Source organism: Panthera onca, chromosome E3 (assembly GCF_046562875.1).
Source record: "Panthera onca isolate mPanOnc1 chromosome E3, mPanOnc1 haplotype 2, whole genome shotgun sequence".
Taxonomy (NCBI): Eukaryota; Metazoa; Chordata; class Mammalia; order Carnivora; family Felidae; genus Panthera; species Panthera onca.
The window spans coordinates 10,690,846-10,709,209 of record NC_138354.1 but is presented as its reverse complement, the minus strand read 5'-3'; the positions used below and the strand labels follow the sequence as shown (position 1 = coordinate 10,709,209).

Genomic DNA, 18,364 nt, shown 5'->3' with positions numbered 1-18,364 from the left:
AAGAAAGAGAGAAAGAGAAAGAGAGAGAGAGAGAGAGAGAGAAAGAGAAAGAAAGAAAGAAAGAAAGAAAGAAAGAAAGAAAGAAAGAAAGAAAGAAGAAAACGAAAAAAGAAAACACAGTGGTTGCCAGGAGCTGGGGGAAGGTAAGGGGCTGGCTGCAAATGAGCTTGAGGAAACTTTAAGGGGTGGTGGAACGTTCCATGCCTTTGCAGAGGCCGGGCTGCATGAAGCAGCACATTGTACACACAGTGGTCAAACCCCTTAGAAAGCACACTTAAGACTTGAGCATTTCGGGGGATTCCCTCATCCTTCACCAAAATACACACCCACCCATGCAGTGAGGCTTTCCTCCGTGCGGGCCTGGGGCTGGATGCCAGGACCTGAGAATCTGCAGACCTGGGGCATCTGCAAGTTTCTCACTGCCTGGTGGAGTGACAGACAGACAGATGGACAGATATAGACTCCCCTATATGGTGGTTCTGCCAGAAGTCAGAAAATACACCTTGAGACCCCCCCGCCCCCGCCCCCGATCAGCAAACAGGCCTGGCCCCGTCCAAGCCTCCAGGACAGAAGCAGCCTGAGGGCCTCCTCCAGCTACGGGCTCAGCCCCCCCATCCCCAACTATACAGACTTGCTGTGCACCTGCAGGCTACCCAACACCCAAGGCCCTCGGGCCAGGACCACTCACCTCTGGCTTCCCACATGGTCTCCACTCCAGGCCTGCACTGGGATGACCCACATATCCACGCTCTGGAGGCTCCCCCCGTCCATCCACAGTATCTGAGGCTCAGGCAGGAGAGGGCGTATCATCGCCATGCTACATATGAGCACACAACCCAGACTTGGGGGCAAGGGACATGGTACACAGGACCCTGCCTCTTATTTCTTGGCTATAGCCACGGGGGCATCCCTCAAGGGACTGCCCCTCACCGCCTATGACCCAACCCGGCAAAGATGCTCCCTTACCAGGGGCCCCTGAGGCAGGATCTCTAAGTCTTGAAGTGGGGGGAACCATCAGAGAAATGGCCTCCCAGCGCTCAGGCCTCGCTCTGTAAACCTTGATGGCAAATCCTAACTTGGGTGTCCGATACAGTGTCCCCAGCAGCTTCCCTTCCCCTCTACCCCCCCCCCCCCCCCGCCTCCCAACCACAGTGGCACAGAAGTCTCCGAAAATCAGGGCTTCCCAGAGCCCCCCACACCACCCAAGCTTAACAGGAGATCCGGACCCTGGGACCACAGACTAGAGAAAGCCGGACCGAGGTAACAGGAGTCAGCATTGCCTGATTTAAACTCCCCCAGCCCATCCCCTGGAGCTTTGGGTTGAGCCCTGACCCCAACTCCAGGCCTCAACCACTCCCTGAGCCTCTCTCCCCAGTCCCCGACAGTCCCCCTGCCCAGAGGTCACAGCTGCAAGGTTGCCAGATAAAATACGAGACCCCCGGTTCAGCTCCAGCTGAACAAAGTTACATCCTCAATCCCGCATTATCTGTGGCTTATCCGAAATCCAAATTTAACTGGGCATCCCTATTTTTATTAGCCAGATCTGGCAACCAGAAGCAGGTGGTCCTGAAGGAGGGAGACAGGTGGGCACACAAATAGCTCTGGGTTGGCCAGGCCCAGCTCCGGACCAAGAGGAAGAGTGTCGGGAACAAGGGCTCTGCCTGAGACACACCGACCAGCCATCCCCAGCCCGGGTGGGGACAAAGTACAGCCCCCACCCAGCCCATTCAGCAAACTTAAGTCCCCACAAAGCGAACAAGGGCTCAGCCCCTTGCGCCAACCCCCCATTCCCCGGGGCTCTGAGTCCCTTACGGTCATCAGCCACAACCCAGAGCACTGAGTCTGAAATGACAGAGTAGCTACCCCAGAGAGCACGAGGGTCTCAGGGTCCCAGCTAGACACGCCTGCAAATGAGGGGCCTAGGAACCAAGTGGGGGAGCTGGCTCCCCTTGGGCCCCGCCTGGACACCCCAACATCTACACACGTGTCTGCACTGTCTCCCTGCCACCGAAGGCGGGAGGTGGGGGGGGGGGGGAGGGGGCACACATCTCATTGCTTCTTCTAACCAATTCCATTTCTTCTCCAGTTCTCCCACATAAAACAATCCTTCCAGTGCTCCACCTCTGCTTATGAATTAATTCCTGCTGGGAATTCCCTTGCGGCTGCCCTAAGGGTCCGCGTCTCCCGGGCCCCACAGCCTCCCGGAAGGTTCCGAGCCCCCGGCCCCGAGTCCTGCTCTGCTCCCCGGTGTTTGTGAATTCACCCTGAAAGTCGTGTTCCCGGGTGCCCCTTGAGGCCTCCGCAGGCCCCTGGAGCTGGGCACACATTCCCGCTTGTCCCAGGGAACCTGGCTGTGAGGCACTGAAGAGTCGCCCGCAGACAGCCAAGAACCAGAGGTCTAAGAAGCAGGACAGAGGATATTCAGGAGTCTCACCATGGTGGGGGATCCTCCCCACAGGTAGGGATTCAGGGATAACAGGCTTAGCAATATGGGCCAAGGCTCTGAAGCCAGACTTCATCCATTCATTCCCTCAAGCAGCCACTCAACAAGTATTTGGGTGCCAGCCCTGGGCACCAGGGAATCAAAAGCAAGCCCCGGTCCCTGCCCTGCCCTTAGGGCACCTGGGGAGACAGATGTGGAGCCTCTGAGTGAGATCAACATTGGGACAGAGGAAGGACAGGACGCCACGGGGGACACAGACGTAGCACCGAGGCCAGCCCTGGGATTCCAGCCCGAGGACCGTCAGTGTAGTCTTCACGGAGAGGAAACAGGCAAATCCTACCACCCGTATCCCCGACTCTAGGCAGGGCCACCAAAGGAAGTCTCCCACCCTCTCAGAGGAAGGATGCGAAGAACCTTCCAGAGAAGATGAACAGCTCATGCAAAGGGCATTCAGGAAAACTGAGGGACTCAATGAACCGGTCGAGGTGGCAGTGGATGGACGGATGAGTGACGGAACCCAGAACAGGGATGGACCAGGCGATGCGGTCTGTGGCTCCAAGGTCACATTTTTAGGAGACGAACGCCCCATGGCGTCACCCTGAGATCCTCACCTGGGGTTTCTGACCATCTCCGACTGCTGCCAGACTGTGCAGGCGCTGGCTGCTGGGGACAGGCTGTGACAACATCTGCCTCCGAGACCCCCATCATTATGTCTGCCTTTCCGACTATCTCCAAGCATCGAACACTAACAACCACCACTGTGCCGGAAGGCAAGCCTGGCTCTGGGAGAGACTGCCTTCCAAGAACAGATAAAAAGTATTTGTGATGAGCACACTGCACATAAACGACCCTTCCTCTAGCACCTGGTGAACAGTCCTCTTAAGTAGGTTAAACGTGTCCCGACAACGCTGTCGTTAAGACCCAGGGTTGCCACCCTCGGCCCCAGGTCTCCCACATTTTATTTATTTCGTTTTTAAACTTTATTTATTTTGAGAGTGAGAAAGTGCATTTGCAGGGGAAGGGCAGAGAGAGAGGGACAGAGAGAGAATCCCAAGCAAGCTCTGTGCTGTCAGCTCAGAGCCCCATGTGGGGCTCGAACTCACGAACCATGAGATCATGCCCTGAGCCAAAATCAAGAGTCTGACGCTGAATGGACTGAGCCACCCAGGTGCCCCTCCCACATTTTAAATGTACCAGCAGAGTTCCAACCTTTGCCTGTTTCCTCTGCTGGGGTCCTCTGGGACCCTCTGAGTCACAGCCTCAACTTTCTAGGTCACTCTCCTAGCGGGCTGCAGAATGGGGTGTGGTCTTAAGCCTCTCAAATCCCAAAAGCAGGTGGGGGGTTCTGACATCCCCTCACCTTGGAGCCAAGTCTGTCCCTTGGTCCAGCGTCCCTGTTTGGAAGAGGTCAGAATCTACCTCAAACCCTCCTGGGCTCCCGCAATGGGTGGCTTGGGATGGGCACCTGACCACCCATCTTGGCCACCCCTGCGCTCAGACCCCCCCACCAGCAGCCACCAGCCTCCCAGCCACTGCTGCCTCCTGCTCCGAATAAATAATCAATGCCAGTGCCCTTTCCCTTTGGGAATGACACTGCTGAAATAAATGGCTGCTTGGAAGGCACCTCCCAAGCCCTGAGGACCCGGGCAGTGCCGAGGAGCAAGCAGTCCCAACCCGGAGGCCACCAGAGGAGGTCAGAGCAGCTCCTGGCCGCCTCTTCCTTCCACTGTGAGCAGCAAGGGAAGGCCCCTGCCAGCGCCCACTCCTCGGTCCACGCCTGCCCCTCACCCAGCTGCTAGCCCCAGGGCAGTCCCACGCCCCCCACCACCAGGACCCCACTCCATCCAAGGACAGCGCTGCCCCCACTTGCCTGGCAAGGAGACCCCTGCATGCGGAGTTCTTCCCTCACTTCCACGGTGATGGGGGACACAGGGGTCTCCCCCCACCCAGGTCTGGTCCATGGAGGTTAGGTCACATGGCCAGATGTCCAGGAGGGCAGAACTCTCAGCTGCAACATCCCCCTCTGCCCTGGGCCCAGGCCAGGACATCATCCCTGTCCCTGGCCACACGCCGGGGCCGGAGCCCAGGAGAGGCACCGAGCCCATCATTTCGAAGGACTCAGGATGGGGGGTGGGGGGGGTGGGGGTGGGCATCAAGCACCCCGTGACGCTCCACAGGCCTCCCTGCCCGTGTGCGGGAACTCAGAGACCGCCTACATGCGGGGCACCCCCAACTTGCTCCTCTGAATGCTTTGTGGCCCCCACCGCCATCCTCTGAGACTCTTCCCCGCCCTCCTCCACAGGTTCAGCTGCCGCCACTCAGGCCAGCCCCCTCCCCGGGGTACCCCAACAGGAACCACTGTGCGGGGCAGTCCTCGCTGTGTCGGACTCAGCTTGCGAGTGGGGGGCACCGGCCGGGAGACGGCCCAGCCGGAGGAAGGCAGAGGTGGGGGGCGGGGGGGGGGCGGGGACCGGCGGCCTTCCCAGCCCCCTCTGCTCCCACACTGGCGCCCGCCGCCGCGGGCAGCACGACTGACCTCATTCGCCAACTGCAGCAGCCTGCGGGCGCCCGCCGCCCGCCCGGGACGCCCCCCACCTCCGGAAGGACCGGGGGGGTGACAGTTCCCGGCTCCCACCCCCCTCCCGGCAGGTGAGGGCGGCCGGCCCTCCCCGCCGCCACCAACCCCCCCCCCCCCCGGCCCAAATTATAATCCCAGTCACGTGCCTCCCAAGGCACCCGAAAGCCGGACCCAGATTCTGGAACACCTTGAGGGGGAGGGGCGGGGGCCACGGGGGTGGGAGGAGAAGGGGAGAAGGGCCTCGGCGCCCGCCCCCCGCAAAAGTTTCTCCTACCTTGGAGGATCCCCAAGCGCTCCTGCCAGCGGCGCCCCGGCCCCGGCCCGCGGCCAGGACTCAGCCTCCTGCCGCTGCCTCCTTAATTAATCCGGGAGAATGGGGGAAGGCGCGGCGGAGGGAGGCGCGGCGCGGCGCGGCGCGGCGGGGGGGCGGGGGGCGCGGGGCGCGGGGCGCCGGCCGGGGAGGGGCCGCGGCGGGGGCTCTCGGGCCGGCCGGGGGGCTGGCGCTCGGCGGCCCCCACCCCCGGCGCGGGCTGCGGCGGAGGGCGGGGCGCGGCGCGGGGAGCGGAGCCGAGAGCGGGAGCGCAGGGAGGCTCTTTGTTCTGTAATCCCAGTAAGATTGCCAGCCATTCGCCCCGGCCCTAATCCCAGCCCCGCGCAACACCACCCTCCATTGGCTGCCATTTACATACGGGATTAGCCCGCCCGGCCCGCCCCGCGCCCCGGCCTGGGCACCGCGGGGGGAGCGCCGCGCCCCCGCCCCGCCCCCGGCGCCCCGAGCGCGCGCCGCCCCAGCGCCCGCCGCCAGGGGGGCCCGCGGGAGGGGCGCCCGCGGCCTCGGCGCCCCCTGGCTGCCCGGCGACGCCCCTCCGCCTCCCCAGCGCCCCGTCAGGGGCGGATTACGAAGCCGGGGCGCGGGGTTCCCGGGGCGCAGGGTCAAGGTCATTCAGCGGGCGCGGGGAGACACCCTGGAGCAGGGCCCGGCGCCCTGCGCGGCGGAGGCGGCGGCGGCGGCTGGAGAACCGAAGTCGTCGGCTGACTGGTCACTCCCACCTTGCCCAGGTTGGCTTCCGGTGGCCGGTCCAGGTACCTCTTTCAGCCTTTGTCCCCGGGGATGTGAAGGAAGGCAGTGGCCTGCCCAAGGTCGCAGCAGATCCAGCTGGAGGCTCCAAGGCCCATCTTGCCTGGGCAGCCCTCCTTCTGATCCCCGACTCAGGCGTTTGCCACCCCCTTCCCCTACCATACCAGCCGTCCTACGGAATCAGGGAGCACACCTCTCATCCTGTCCAAAGCTGCGCATCTTCATTCAGTAGAGGGAGTGGTGCCCCGAGCCCTGTGCTGGGCCCTTGCTATGCTGGGCACTCCTGGGAGGGACACGAGCCAGGCAGGCCCCAACCCCAGGGAACCCCTGGCCTAGATGGAGAGAGCCAGATGGAGATTGAGAACCTTCGAGGTCCCAGCAAAGCCCACGGAGTCTTCCCCCAACCTCCTTGGGGCCCTGCTGGGCGCACAGCGGGCACTTGGTAAAGGATAAACTTGGCTGGGCAGGTCTAGCCCACGAGCCCATCAGACAGAGCTTCTCCTGGGCAGGCCAGGTCCACAGTGCCCAGCCCAAGGCCAAGCCCAGAGGGGCCCCTGGTGCCCAGAATGCCTTGCCCACGGTGTTGGTCAGAGGAGTGGGAGTGAGGAATGAGGCCACAGAAGCCCCCTTCGTCACACACTGCCTTTGCCCTCTCGGGGGTACCTCCCTATCCCCCTCATCACCAGAAGGCCTGGGGGACATCCTGACACCCTGTTGTTGTACTGGCCTCATTTTACAATGAGGGGAGGTGACCCGCTTAGGGACATACAGCATGTGCATGGCGCGGCTGGAACTGTCTCCATAGCCCCGGTTGAGCCCACTGGCCTACGGTCCATCCATCCAACTGCAATGGTGGTAAGGCGTGGCCTCAGTGGGTCCAGCTGGGGCAAGCTGGTCAGGAGGGGCTGGCTGGTTTCTGGGAGAATGCTTTCCAGACCCCCAAGTCCTGGGGCAGAGTGCCGGAAGCCTGTGTGCCCCAGGGCCTGGAGGAGCTGAGAGGCCTGGTGGGGAGGGAGTACCGGTGTGTGCTCACTACTGCCCTCTGCAGGCAGAATCCAGAGCAGCAATAATGCGAGTGGGGTGTTGCTGACCGATGCCCTCTTCCAACCTCTGGGCTGTTCTTCCCCGTCCAGAACAGCCAGTCTGCCCCCAACCTTGCCCAGGCAGACTGGGGGCAGCGCGCCACAGCAGAAGGCCTTGGCCCGGCACGTCTAGCCCCTGCCCCGCTATGTGTGACTAGGGTATGACCCCTGGCTTCACATTCATTAACTGTATGTCCTAGGCCAAGGCGATTGCCCTCTCTGGGCCTCAGCTTCCTGATCTGTAATATGGAGCCAAGGTACTCCTTTCTCTGTGTGATGATTGGGAGGGCTGAATGACATGTGCCACAGGGGAGATGCTTAGTGCAGTGCCTGCTGGGTAGTAGGTACTCGGCAGGGAGTAGTTCTCAATTTTTTAATTTGTTGGCTTCTTCTAGGGGCAAAGCCCCACTCAGAGTCTTGCTGGACCGGGTCTTCCTGCAGAGGTGAGGATTCTAAGGACAAGGTGAGGGGCATTCCATTTTTGTCAAGTTCGGTTCCTTCCCCGGAGAAGGGCAGCAGGAGTTCCCTCGGCCGGGAGGGGAGTTTGGTTGAGAAGTCCTTGCTGGTGGCTGCTCCCCGCCTATAGGAGCCTCCACTGGCCTCACCCTCCCTCAGGCCTGGCTGCATCCCTGTCCTACACAGATGTGGAAACCGAGGCTGCTCTCACTGCCTTCCCCTTCATAACCTGGAAGTCACAGGACTCCTTCCATCACAAAGCCTCTTCCGTGCCCTCGTTCATCCCACCTTCCTGACAACCCTTCCGGCAGGTGGACCTGACAATCCCCATTTCACAGATGGGAACGTAAGATGCCAGGGCATCTGCGGAAGTGTGTACCTGTGCGTCCTGTCAGTTCAGGGACTCCCCGGCAGGAGCTGGTCTCTCTCTCCTGGCCCAGTGCCTGTATCCCAGGGTCTCGGACCAGTAGACTGGCCAGAACTGCCCCCAGGGACTCAGTTCCCTGCTTCCCTGGGGTCTGGGCCCAGTCCTGGCTCCCTGACCTCCTGTGCGCATCATTTCCTTTCCCACGATCTTGGCCACGTCTCTTGGGTCCTTGCTCCTTGGAGGTAAGACTCCAGGGAGTCATAGAAGAGATAGAAGGACAGCCTCCTTACCTTGGGGCAAGCCTATGGGGAGGAGCCTAGGATATGCTACCCTAGACGTGACCACAGGGGCCAAAGGTGAGGACAGTGAAATCGGCACCTTCATCTCACCGAGGGGGGAAGGGCTGACACAGCAGCCCAGCGGTGCAGGTCGGGGATGGACCTCAGGGCTCCCGATCCCCAACCCGCCACTCCGTTTTGCCATCTCTGTGGGTTTCCTTGGATTTTCAGGAAATGATTTTAGCTGATAATTAGTATTCATCCTTTAAAAATAAGACTCAAACGGTTTCTGGAACCAGCTACGCCTCTTTCTCTTCAGAGCGTACCTCCTGTTCCATCGTGGAAATCAAAGGGAAAATAAGATTCGGTATATGGAATGTGCAGGACCCATAGAACCCGTAGCCCAGATGGTAAATGTTACCCTACCGGCCAGGGTGCTCAGGTGATATGGGGGCTGCATGGCACCAAAGGGTAGCTGATGGGCTTGCTTGGGGACCTCCAAATCCTCCTCCCACCTCCCAAGGCGGGCCATCCCCCAGGTCACCAGCAGTAACTCTTTTCATTCCCAAATCTTTCTTTCCGTGGCTCATCCAGGCCACCAAGGACAGAGAGCATTTCCTTCTCTGGGGTATTTGATCAGTCGAGTCACCTCTCAGAGTCCTCCAAGGCTTCCGGACCCCAACAAAATAGAGCCCACGTTCTGGGATTTCAGGCACCCAAGCTGGCAAGCTGGGGTAGGAAGCCAGGAGGTCTTTCGCGAGGACACGGGCAGATCTGCGCCTCAGCCTCCCAGGCCCCAGGGTTTGGCCCTGGTAAGTAGTCTGGGGCAGTGCTGGCCAACAGAAATAGAATGCGAGCCACAAATGCACACCGCAGAGGAAATTTTAAATTTCCTCGTAGTTAGCAAAAATGAGAAAGGAACAGGTGAGATTAATTTTCACGATATATTTTATGTAACCTGACATATCCAAATTGTATCCGTTTGAGCACGTAATAATATTTTTAAAGACTGAGATGTCTTCCGTCCTTTCCCTCATACGAAGTCTTCGATACCCAATGTCTATTGTAACACAACACATCTCAGTTTGGACAAGACAGGCTTTCATATGTGGCTAGCGGCTAAGGGGTCACCTGGAAGCATCTTCGGTCTCAGCTCGCTGCTGATTTGGAAGATCCTGGGCCTCAGGTTCCTCGCCTCGTGTGCCTGTGAAAGGTGCAGGTCCAGGCCCTTCCAGGAGGTGTGTTGGCTCAGACACTGGCCGGGTGGGAGAGAGGCCCGGGGACTTTGCACTGCAGAACAGGGTCCCTGGCTCTTGTGATACACGGTCAAGTTTAGGGAGCGCCGTTCAAGCTCTGGCGTCTCTGATTTAACCACACTCAGCCACGCAGTACTGGCTCACTGCCATGTCCCTTGTGCCACGGGGCACTCGGTGCTGGCTCTCTGTCACAGGCCTGGCATCTGCCTGGATCAGACTGGCCCTGAGATGGGAGGGCCTGGGTTGTATACCAATGCACCCTGTCTGTACTGGATATCGTACAGACCCAGACCCTGAATCTGGGGGCTCTGGGCCGGCAGCTGTGGTGTGTGTAGCAATGAGCCAGAGGGGGGGGGCATCCATCTCAGTCTGAGGCCATGCCCCTGACCCCATGGGGAATAGGGAACCAAGCAGATGGCCCCCTCTGGCCCCCGTGCCAAAGGCCCACTGGGCCAGGGCCTCGGGGCTCGCTAAAATGTTTCTCCCCTACCTCGGGATTTTCTGGGAACCCAGGGTCCTCACCCCCAGGAGAAGGGTCCCTCCTGGGCCCCCCCCCCCCCAGCCTTCCAAAACCCTCTTCCCCCAAAAGAGGGGTCTGTCCAGGCCTTGGAGTCAGATTTTAGCTTTTGCGTCGTGGAAGGAAAGCTGGCCTTTGCACGGTGTCCTGAACCCAGTGCCCTGCCTGTCCCCCACGGGGCCAGCCCCTCTTCCGGTAGGTCTCAGCCTTCCTGACCTCACCGGCCAGGCTGCCCGCCTAAGTGCCCTCAGGCACTCTTGAGTCCTCGGCCCGGTTGATTTTATGCTGGGTGATGCTTATTCGCTCCCCGTTGGATTCACCCATTCAACCGAAAGCTCAGGTAAGGGAGGAGGTGGGACGGACACTGTCACGCACCCAGGCCAGTGAGTGTACAAACATCTGCGAAATGAATGAATGGATCGACACGGGCCTCCTCTGTCTACTGTCAGGTGCCTCGTTGATCTCTGTCTTCTCCCTGCATGTTTCTCTCCCATCTGTTTGTTGCTGTCTTTGTAGGTCGCTCTCTTCAACACTACCCCTCGCTCTCTGCACCCCCCCTACCTCACGCCTCCTCTCTCTGCCTCCTCCTCCGACTCTCCACTGGAATCTGTCAAGAACAGAGAGAGGCATGTAATTGAGTTGGGGCCGTCTCCATGGCTGCAGCCGCGAGTCACTGAAAGATCAATTCGGAAAGACTGTCTCTGTAATAATTGCGGCTTAATAGTTTCTCCGCGGCAGAGTGGGGCTTGGTGTGAGGCCGTCAGGACAACCTCGGGACCCTGGCAGGAAAAGGCCACCTGGAGCCCCCGCCCCCCGCCACCCCCCTGCAGCCACCGTATCCCTGGGCCAGGCTCTGGAGGGGACTTGGCCTCAGCCAGAAACAGGAGGGGACTGGGAGCAGGGGAGACAGGCCGGTCTCACCCCGCCCACACACACAGCTGTCCCTGCCCCCTGCTCTTACCCACTGTGCCCCGCTCCTGTTTATAATTTATGCTTATGATCGGAATTATCAGCAATAATGATAACATGATTATAATTGCCAAGCTTCCTGGCTCAATTGCAGCTCTGTTGGTAAATATTATGATAGAGAGTAGCGTGAGGTCACTGCCTCCCAGGGCTTGAGGGATGGCGTGGGGGATGGTAGCACCCCGAGGGGTTGCATGGTCCCTCCCTCGCCCCCAGCCAAGCCCCCACCCCCCCAACCCCAGCCCTCTCCAGAGAACTTGCGGCTGCTCGAGCATTGGCTCATCCATTTTAACACCCAACAGTCGTCCCTGCTTAAATCTAACTTAAGTCGCTCCTGCTTTTAGGCTCAGCAGGAAGCATTTAGAAGCCTGTGGGGTGTGCGGGACCGCATCTGTCACCCCACCAACAGAGGGCACTCCAAGGCTGTGTTGTGACTTCTGCCTGGAAGGCGAGGTGGCCCAAGGATGGTCCTTCCACACCCAAGTTGGTGTGACTGGCGATTCAGTCCCACAGGAACTCAGAGGCGGCCGAGGGGTCCTGGCGGGGGGCTAAGGGGCAGGACAGGGCCACTGTCCCAGGCACAGTTCCCTGGGGAACAGGGGACATCTCCTGCATCCAGGGGCCTTCCTTCAGGAGAAGCGCGTCTGGAGGCCCAGGGTAGAAACATGCACTCCAGACTGCCTTGGACATAAAAACAGCCCCTTTGAGGAGCACCTGGGTGGCTCAGTTGTTTAAACGTCTGACTCTTGATTTAGGCTCAGGTCGTGATCTCACGGTTCACTTCATGAGATCCGGTCTCGCGTCAGGCTCTGTGCTGACAGCACGGAACCTGCTTGGGATTCTCTCTCTCCCTCTCTCTCTCTCTGCCCCTTCTTCGCTCACGTGCTCGCTCTCTCTCTCTCTCTCTCTGTCTCAATTAAAAAAAAAAATAGCCCCTTTGAGAGAGCCCAAGACAACCCGAGGCCTGGGGCGAGAGGTGCCTAGGGCAGCTACCCAACAGCCCTACTCAGAGCTGAGCCAACTCGGTCCATGGAACCAGGCCTTCCCTCGGCCTGCGCCCTCCAGCCGCCGGGGACTGCCTCATTCTCTGCTCTGTTCGACTGCTGACGTGCTCAAGTACATGTTAAGGAGAGGCTGGTGACACTGAGAACCAGATGAAGTCCACGAGCAAGAACAGCAGTGCCCAAGGGGAAGGCCGAGGTGGCAAGGATGGGACAGCCTCCGTGGGCCCCTCTGTGGAGGCGGGGAGAGGCTCAGGACCCCCATTTATGGCTGGGGGCTCTGAGGCTCAGAGCATCTCCCCAAAATCACTGAGCAGCAAGTGGCAGGGCGAGCTCTGCCCCAGGCCCGCGTGTGGCAACTTCAGGGACAGGACAGAGCTCGCCTGGCCCCCAGCCCCTGACTTGCTGCATTATTCATAAGCCCGACATTCCCGCAGGGGTAAACATTCAGGAGGAGCGTTTCAAATCCACTTTCCTGCTCTGAAAATAAATAAATGAGCAAAGAATGCCCGCGCGCTTGGAGGCAGTGGGCCCAATGCGGCACAGCCCTGGGAAAGCTCACAGATGGCCTATGTCTGTCCCCTCACCCGGGGCCCCTGTATGGCGGGCCCGAGACCCACGAGGTTGGCCAGCTGAGTGTGCGCCAGATTTCAGCCCCGGTCTGTCCTCTCGGGACAAACCACCTAATCGCTGAGGCCTCGCCTGCCAGGGCCCCCGAGGCTGAGCCCCGGACCCCTTGAAGTCTCAGAAGGGGCGGTGTCCCTCAGGCGACAGATGGGGGCCTGTTTGCTCCCATTGGAGACTCTTTGTCTTTGTGTCTGTGCTGTGCAACTACAGACAAGTCCCTTCCCCTCTCTGGGCTTCAGTTTCCTCATTTTTAAATGAGAGGAGTTCTCTAACATTCTAACGAATTCCCCCCAGTTTAATCCTAAGTGGTGTCCATCTGAGCCAGAACCGAAGAGAACCAAGCGATAAAGAGAATGAGGTTGTCCAGCGGAGTGGTGAAGAGTGCCAATTCTATGGGCGCCTGGGTGGCTCAGTAGCTTAAGCATCCGACCTTGGCTAGGGTCATGATCTCACAGTTCAGAGTTTGAGCCCTGCGTCGGAATCTGTGCTGACAGCTCAGAGCCTGGAGCCTGCTTTGGATTCTGGGTCTCTCTCTCCCTGCACCTCCCCTACTCGTGCTCTGTCTCTCTCTGTCTCTCAGAAAAATAAAACATTAAAAAAAATTTTAATGCTAATTTTAGCCCTGCCCCTTGCTAGCTGTGTGTCTTTGGGCAGATAACCTCACCTCTCTGTGCATCAGCGACCTCACTGATCAAACGGGGGCAAGGAGCGTGCCCACCCCGAGGGGGTGCTGTGGGAATGAAATGAGTTCTGCAGGCCAAATGGTCAGAACTGTTCCTGGCACGTATAAGGCCCCGTGGCATTGGCTGTGAGTGCCCCCGCTACCTGGCCTCAGCACCCCCAGCCCTCTGCAGCCTGAGGGACCCTGGCGGGGAGGAAAGCCAGACACACTGACAGGTAGACCGCCTGCTCCAGGCTTCTGAGGTCGGGCAGCACGCGGGCAGGCAAGCCGGGTCCACACTCAGCTCACCAGGGCTCAGTCCCAGGGCACCTCCTCGGTCCGCTGCATCTGCCTGGACCAGAGCCCCTTTCTAATTTGCTCAGAGGCCACCAGCGCCCTGCCCGCCGGGACTGCCTTAGAGGTGCCCTTTGACATTTGAGGACATTTGTAGGTCTCCTGCCCCAGCTCCTAGAGCGACATCCGGCTCTGAGAAACCCTCTGCCTGGGCCCACCCGCTAGACCTGGAGCTTCGTGTCGTTGCTGATGGCCAAGACCACCTCGCGCCAAGCTCTTGGTCCTTTCCGGCCAGCTGTCGCGTCGAGGCCAGGGCTCTGCTCCGCGTTCTTCTCGGCTCTGTGTCCTGCCCCTAGAATACTCCCTGCCTAAGTAGGATCAGTAGCTGGGTGTTCACTGAATGAGGGGTGGTGAGCCTGGATCTGGAGTGCTGGGGCTCCCCCCCCCCCCCCCGAGGTCCTGAAGGCTTCATGGAGCCACTGCTCAGGGGGACACATGTGCCAGGGCCAGCCGGGCACTTGGAACGCCAAGGTTCCGAGACCAACGGCCACTGGGTGTCCTGAAAACCTCCTTGTCTGCCCCCCAACATTCTTTTTTTATTTTTTTGTTTTTAACGTTTATTTATTTTTCAGACAGAGTGCACGCAGGGGAGGGGCAGAGAGAGCGGGAGACACGGAATCTGAAACAGGCTCCAGGCTCTGAGCTGTCAGCACAGAGCCCGACGCGGGGATGGAACCCACGAACTGCGAGATCAGGACCTGAGCCGAAGTCAGATGCTCAACCGACTGAGCCCCCCAGGCACCCCCATACCTTAATTTCAAAGTACTTCATTGCTTAAAAACTGCTAAGCCTCACCTGTGCTCTCAGTGACCACTGATCACAGATCATCGTAACAAATATCGTAATAACGAAAAAGTTTGAAATCTTGTGAGAATTGGGGCGTCTGGGCGGTTCAATCGGTTAAGCGCCTGATTCTTGATCTCAGCTTGGGTCTTGCTTTCAGGATCATGAGTTCAAGCCCTACCTTGGGCTCCACGCTGGGTGTGGAAATAAACAAATAGGAAAAGAAATATTGTGAGAATTACCAAAACGTGACCCAGAGACACAAGGGGAGCGCATGCTGTTGGAGAAAGGGCACGAATAGACTTGCTCCGTGCAGGGTTTCCACAAACCATCCGTGTGTAAAAAACACAGCATCGGGGGCGCCTGGGTGGCGCAGTCGGTTAAGCGTCCGACTTCAGCCAGGTCACGATCTCGCGGTCCGTGAGTTCGAGCCCCGCGTCAGGCTCTGGGCTGATGGCTCGGAGCCTGGAGCCTGTTTCCGATTCTGTGTCTCCCTCTCTCTCTGCCCCTCCCCCGTTCATGCTCTGTCTCTCTCTGTCCCAAAAATAAATTAAAAACGTTGAAAAAAAAATTAAAAAAAAAAAAAAAAAAAACACAGCATCTACGAAGCACAATCGAACACAGGAGGTCTGTATTTCGTTCTTTCTCCGGCAATGGAAACACTGTCCCAAACTTACTCAACTCTGTCTGTTTCACTTCTTGATACACATGCATTCGACCAACAGCCTCTCCCTTTGGCCGATGATGTGCAGAGGAGCCTTGGACACTTTGTGAGACAGTCATCCCCTTCTTTCTACGTCCGGAGCAAGTTGGAACAGAAAGGGGGCCTCTCGAGGCTGTCTGTCCGCAGCCCTTTGACATGATACGTGTACTTTTTACTTCGAGTCTCACCAAATTCTTGCTCATCGTGGAGTTCCGTGCCCGTGGGTCGTTCCCAATGATGAGGACCACACCCCACGCGAATATGGTGGCATAGGACACAGGCACACCGTTCTAAGTACCCCCTCTGTCCCATTCATGCTCATTGTCCTATTGGACTTCACCAAAACACACATCCAGGGGCGCCCGGGTGGCTCAGACGGTTAAGCGTCTGACTTTGGCTCAGGTCATGATCTCATAGTTCGTGGGTTTGAGCCCCGCATTGGGCTCCGTACTGACAGCTCAGAGGCTGGAGCCTGCTTCAGGTTCTGTGTCTCCCTCTCTCTCTCTGCCCCTCCCTGCTCACACTCTGTCTCTCCCTCTCAAAAATAAACAAACATTAAAAAAAAATTTAAAACCCCATGCACTCAAAGATAAAATTCTTAAGGATTTTAAGGCCGCAGCGACAGAGCGTTTAACCAAGCGCAGAGCCCTTCTGAGCTCAGTGTCCTGGGTGGCCCAAGAAGCAGGCTGTGCCAAGGAGAGCACAGTTGGCCACACACTTGTTTGCACAACGTTGGTGCCCACCTGTAGGACTGCCATCACCGGGGGCCCCACCCCAAGGCCGGTCAAAACCATTGCCACCAGCGGGCCTCCCTGAGTACTGGGCCCAAAATTCTGCTTCGGCTGGTTTACGTTCCCACCCACTCCCCCACCATCTCCACCTCCCCCCCCCCCCCCGGCCCTCCATCCCACCCAGAAACCAGAGACCTGCCTCCCCACACCTGCAGCTGCACACGAGCTGTGCAACCTCAGGTAGGCCCCTCCCGTCTCTGAGTACCAGTTTCTCTGGGTGACGGCCGCAGGGCTGTGGGCTTGCCATCGGCCAGGTCAGGGGAGCGGCTGTCCTTCTATCCTGTCCACCTGTCCACACGCGGAGACGTTTTCGGGAACTCTCAGAGTTCACGGTGCACACAGCCCGGCCCCCTTCTTGGGGTGAGGGAGTAATCATCCCAAAGTGCGATGGTTTCTTACCCGCTTGGAGTTTCCGCTGACACAGCCGTATTTTCAGCACCGGCATTGTGCTTGTATTTAGGTCAGACCTATTTTAACTCCGTTGGGACCGGAGCTGAGCTGAGCTGGCCTTCCGGGGCTGACACAGACAAGTGCTAGGGCTGGTTGGTTCAGCCCAGCGGGGCTGTTGAAGGCCCCGGAGGCGGCAGAGGGAAGAGGAGGGAGGTGTGGAGGGAGGCAGGAAGGGGCAGACAGCCTTGGCCCCCAAACCCTGGCCCGTCTGAAGCCCCCTCGCCCTCGCTCTTCCTGGGAGACCTTCGACACCCACTTAGCTGGTGAGAAGGGAAGGGCACCCTGGACGGAGCCTCGGAGGACTTGGTCTATGTTCACCAATGTGCGGATATGACTTTGGCGAGTGATGTCCTCTCCTGCCTCAGTTTCCCCACCTGCGTGATGATGGGCTGCTTTAGTGAGGCTGACCAACACGTCCGGGTTCTTGTTTCCCTGAGGTTAAGAGGAACCCTGACTGGTGTCCTGGTGCAGCCACCTGCTAGCTGTGTGACCCTCTCAAGTCACAAAACCTCTCTGTGCCTGCATGTCCCAGCTGCAAAATGGGGATAAAAATAGGACCGATCTCATGAGGCCGTTGGGATTAAGATGACAGAAGGGGGGCGCCTGGGTGGCTCAGTCGGTTGAGCATCCGACTTCGGCTCAGGTTATGATCTCGCGGTCCATGAGTTCGAGCCCCGCATCGGGCTCTGTGCTGACAGCTCGGAGCCTGGAGCCTGCCTCCGATTCGGTGTCTCCCTCTGTCTCTGCCCCTCCCCTGCTCACTCTCTGTCTCTCTCTGTCTCTCAATAATAAATAAACGTTAAGAAAAAAAAAATTAAAAAAAAAAGATGACAGAAGTTACGTGCGAGTGGTCGGGTGGTCATGTGGCTTCTGTCCTGTCCGTGGTAACCACTCTGCAGGAGGTAACTGGTGGTGGTGCTGTCTGCATCCACGACCGGTCGTCCAGCCAGGGTGCCCCTCACCTCCCACCCCGCCTCAGCCCAGGCCCCGAGCCACGGAGACCCGGTGCTCATTGACATTCCTACCACCGGGATCCTTCCCGGCCTGAGCAAACCTAGCCCACGTCTATCGCCAGATCTGGTAATTAATACCCTTGACGGTTTTTATTGGAACGAAGCAGGGCCTACACATGACTTGCTTTTTAATTAATAACCAGCCTCCCTCCTCACTCTGCTCCCCTCCCCTTGCTGTCCTTGAGGACAGCCTGGGGTGGGGGGCCCAGAGTCACCCAGGCCAGTTCAGCCAGCTTTGGAGGGAGGGGTGAATGGCAGAGCCCAAGGAGGCAGTCCTGTGGCCATTCCCTTGCATACACCCCAGATATTCTCTGCGCAGGGTGCAAGAGTGGGCTCCAGGCAGGGCCGGGCCCAGGGGATGCCCCACACGTGGCCCCCGACCTTGGGGAGCTTGTAGCCCGGGGGTGGCCAGACCCACAGGCACATCGACCCCGACAGCAGGTGCTATGGGAGAAGCATCTGAAGAACAGAGCCCAAAACAACCAGCTTGGCCCAGAGGCCCCAGGAAGGTGCCTTTGAGCTGGAGCTGGAATGATGACGTAGCTCTCCTGGTGGAAAAGAGGAGACACCAGCTGTTCTGGGCGGCAGGAGTGGTCTGTGCAAAGGCTCAGAGCCAGGGTGAGGCCGGGGTGATGAAATGGATGATCCCTCGGCAGGAGCCCTTGGGAGCACCCGGGGACCTGGGGCGGGGGGGAGGAGAGGGAGCAGGCACAACAGGCCTTGAGCGCAGGAATGAGGCTTTAACCTGGGGGCAATGGGCAGCCTCAGCAGGTTATATACAGAGGAGTGACATGGTCACATCTGATCTATAGAACCATCGTCTGGGTGTCCAGTGCGTGGAAGAGACTAGTGGGGAACAAGACCATAGGGGAGGCCCCGGGATGTTGGCGGAGGGCCCAGGCTGGGGCTCCGAGGCCCCTTCACCACACCAGGGGCCCAGGAGCTTGGACCTTCTCAGCC

The 18,364-nt window shown here is 59.0% G+C and overlaps 1 protein-coding gene and 1 long non-coding RNA gene across 3 annotated transcripts in view; one reads left to right on the top strand and one right to left on the bottom strand.

The window, feature by feature from the left end:
* GTF2IRD1 (GTF2I repeat domain containing 1) overlaps window positions 1–5,736 on the bottom strand; it is a 116,532-nt gene extending 110,796 nt beyond the window's left edge. For both annotated transcript variants that reach the window (XM_078440482.2, XM_078440483.2), the window contains exon 1: window positions 5,296–5,736. The gene's annotated coding sequence lies outside the window, so the exon portion shown is untranslated. The remainder of the gene's footprint in view (window positions 1–5,295) is intronic.
* Window positions 5,737–5,810: 74 nt separating this feature from the next.
* On the top strand, window positions 5,811–11,929 carry LOC144614809 (uncharacterized). Its single transcript, XR_013552997.2, has 2 exons — window positions 5,811–6,104; window positions 10,572–11,929. It is a non-coding gene; the product is annotated as an uncharacterized LOC144614809 (long non-coding RNA).
* Window positions 11,930–18,364: the final 6,435 nt, after the last annotated feature.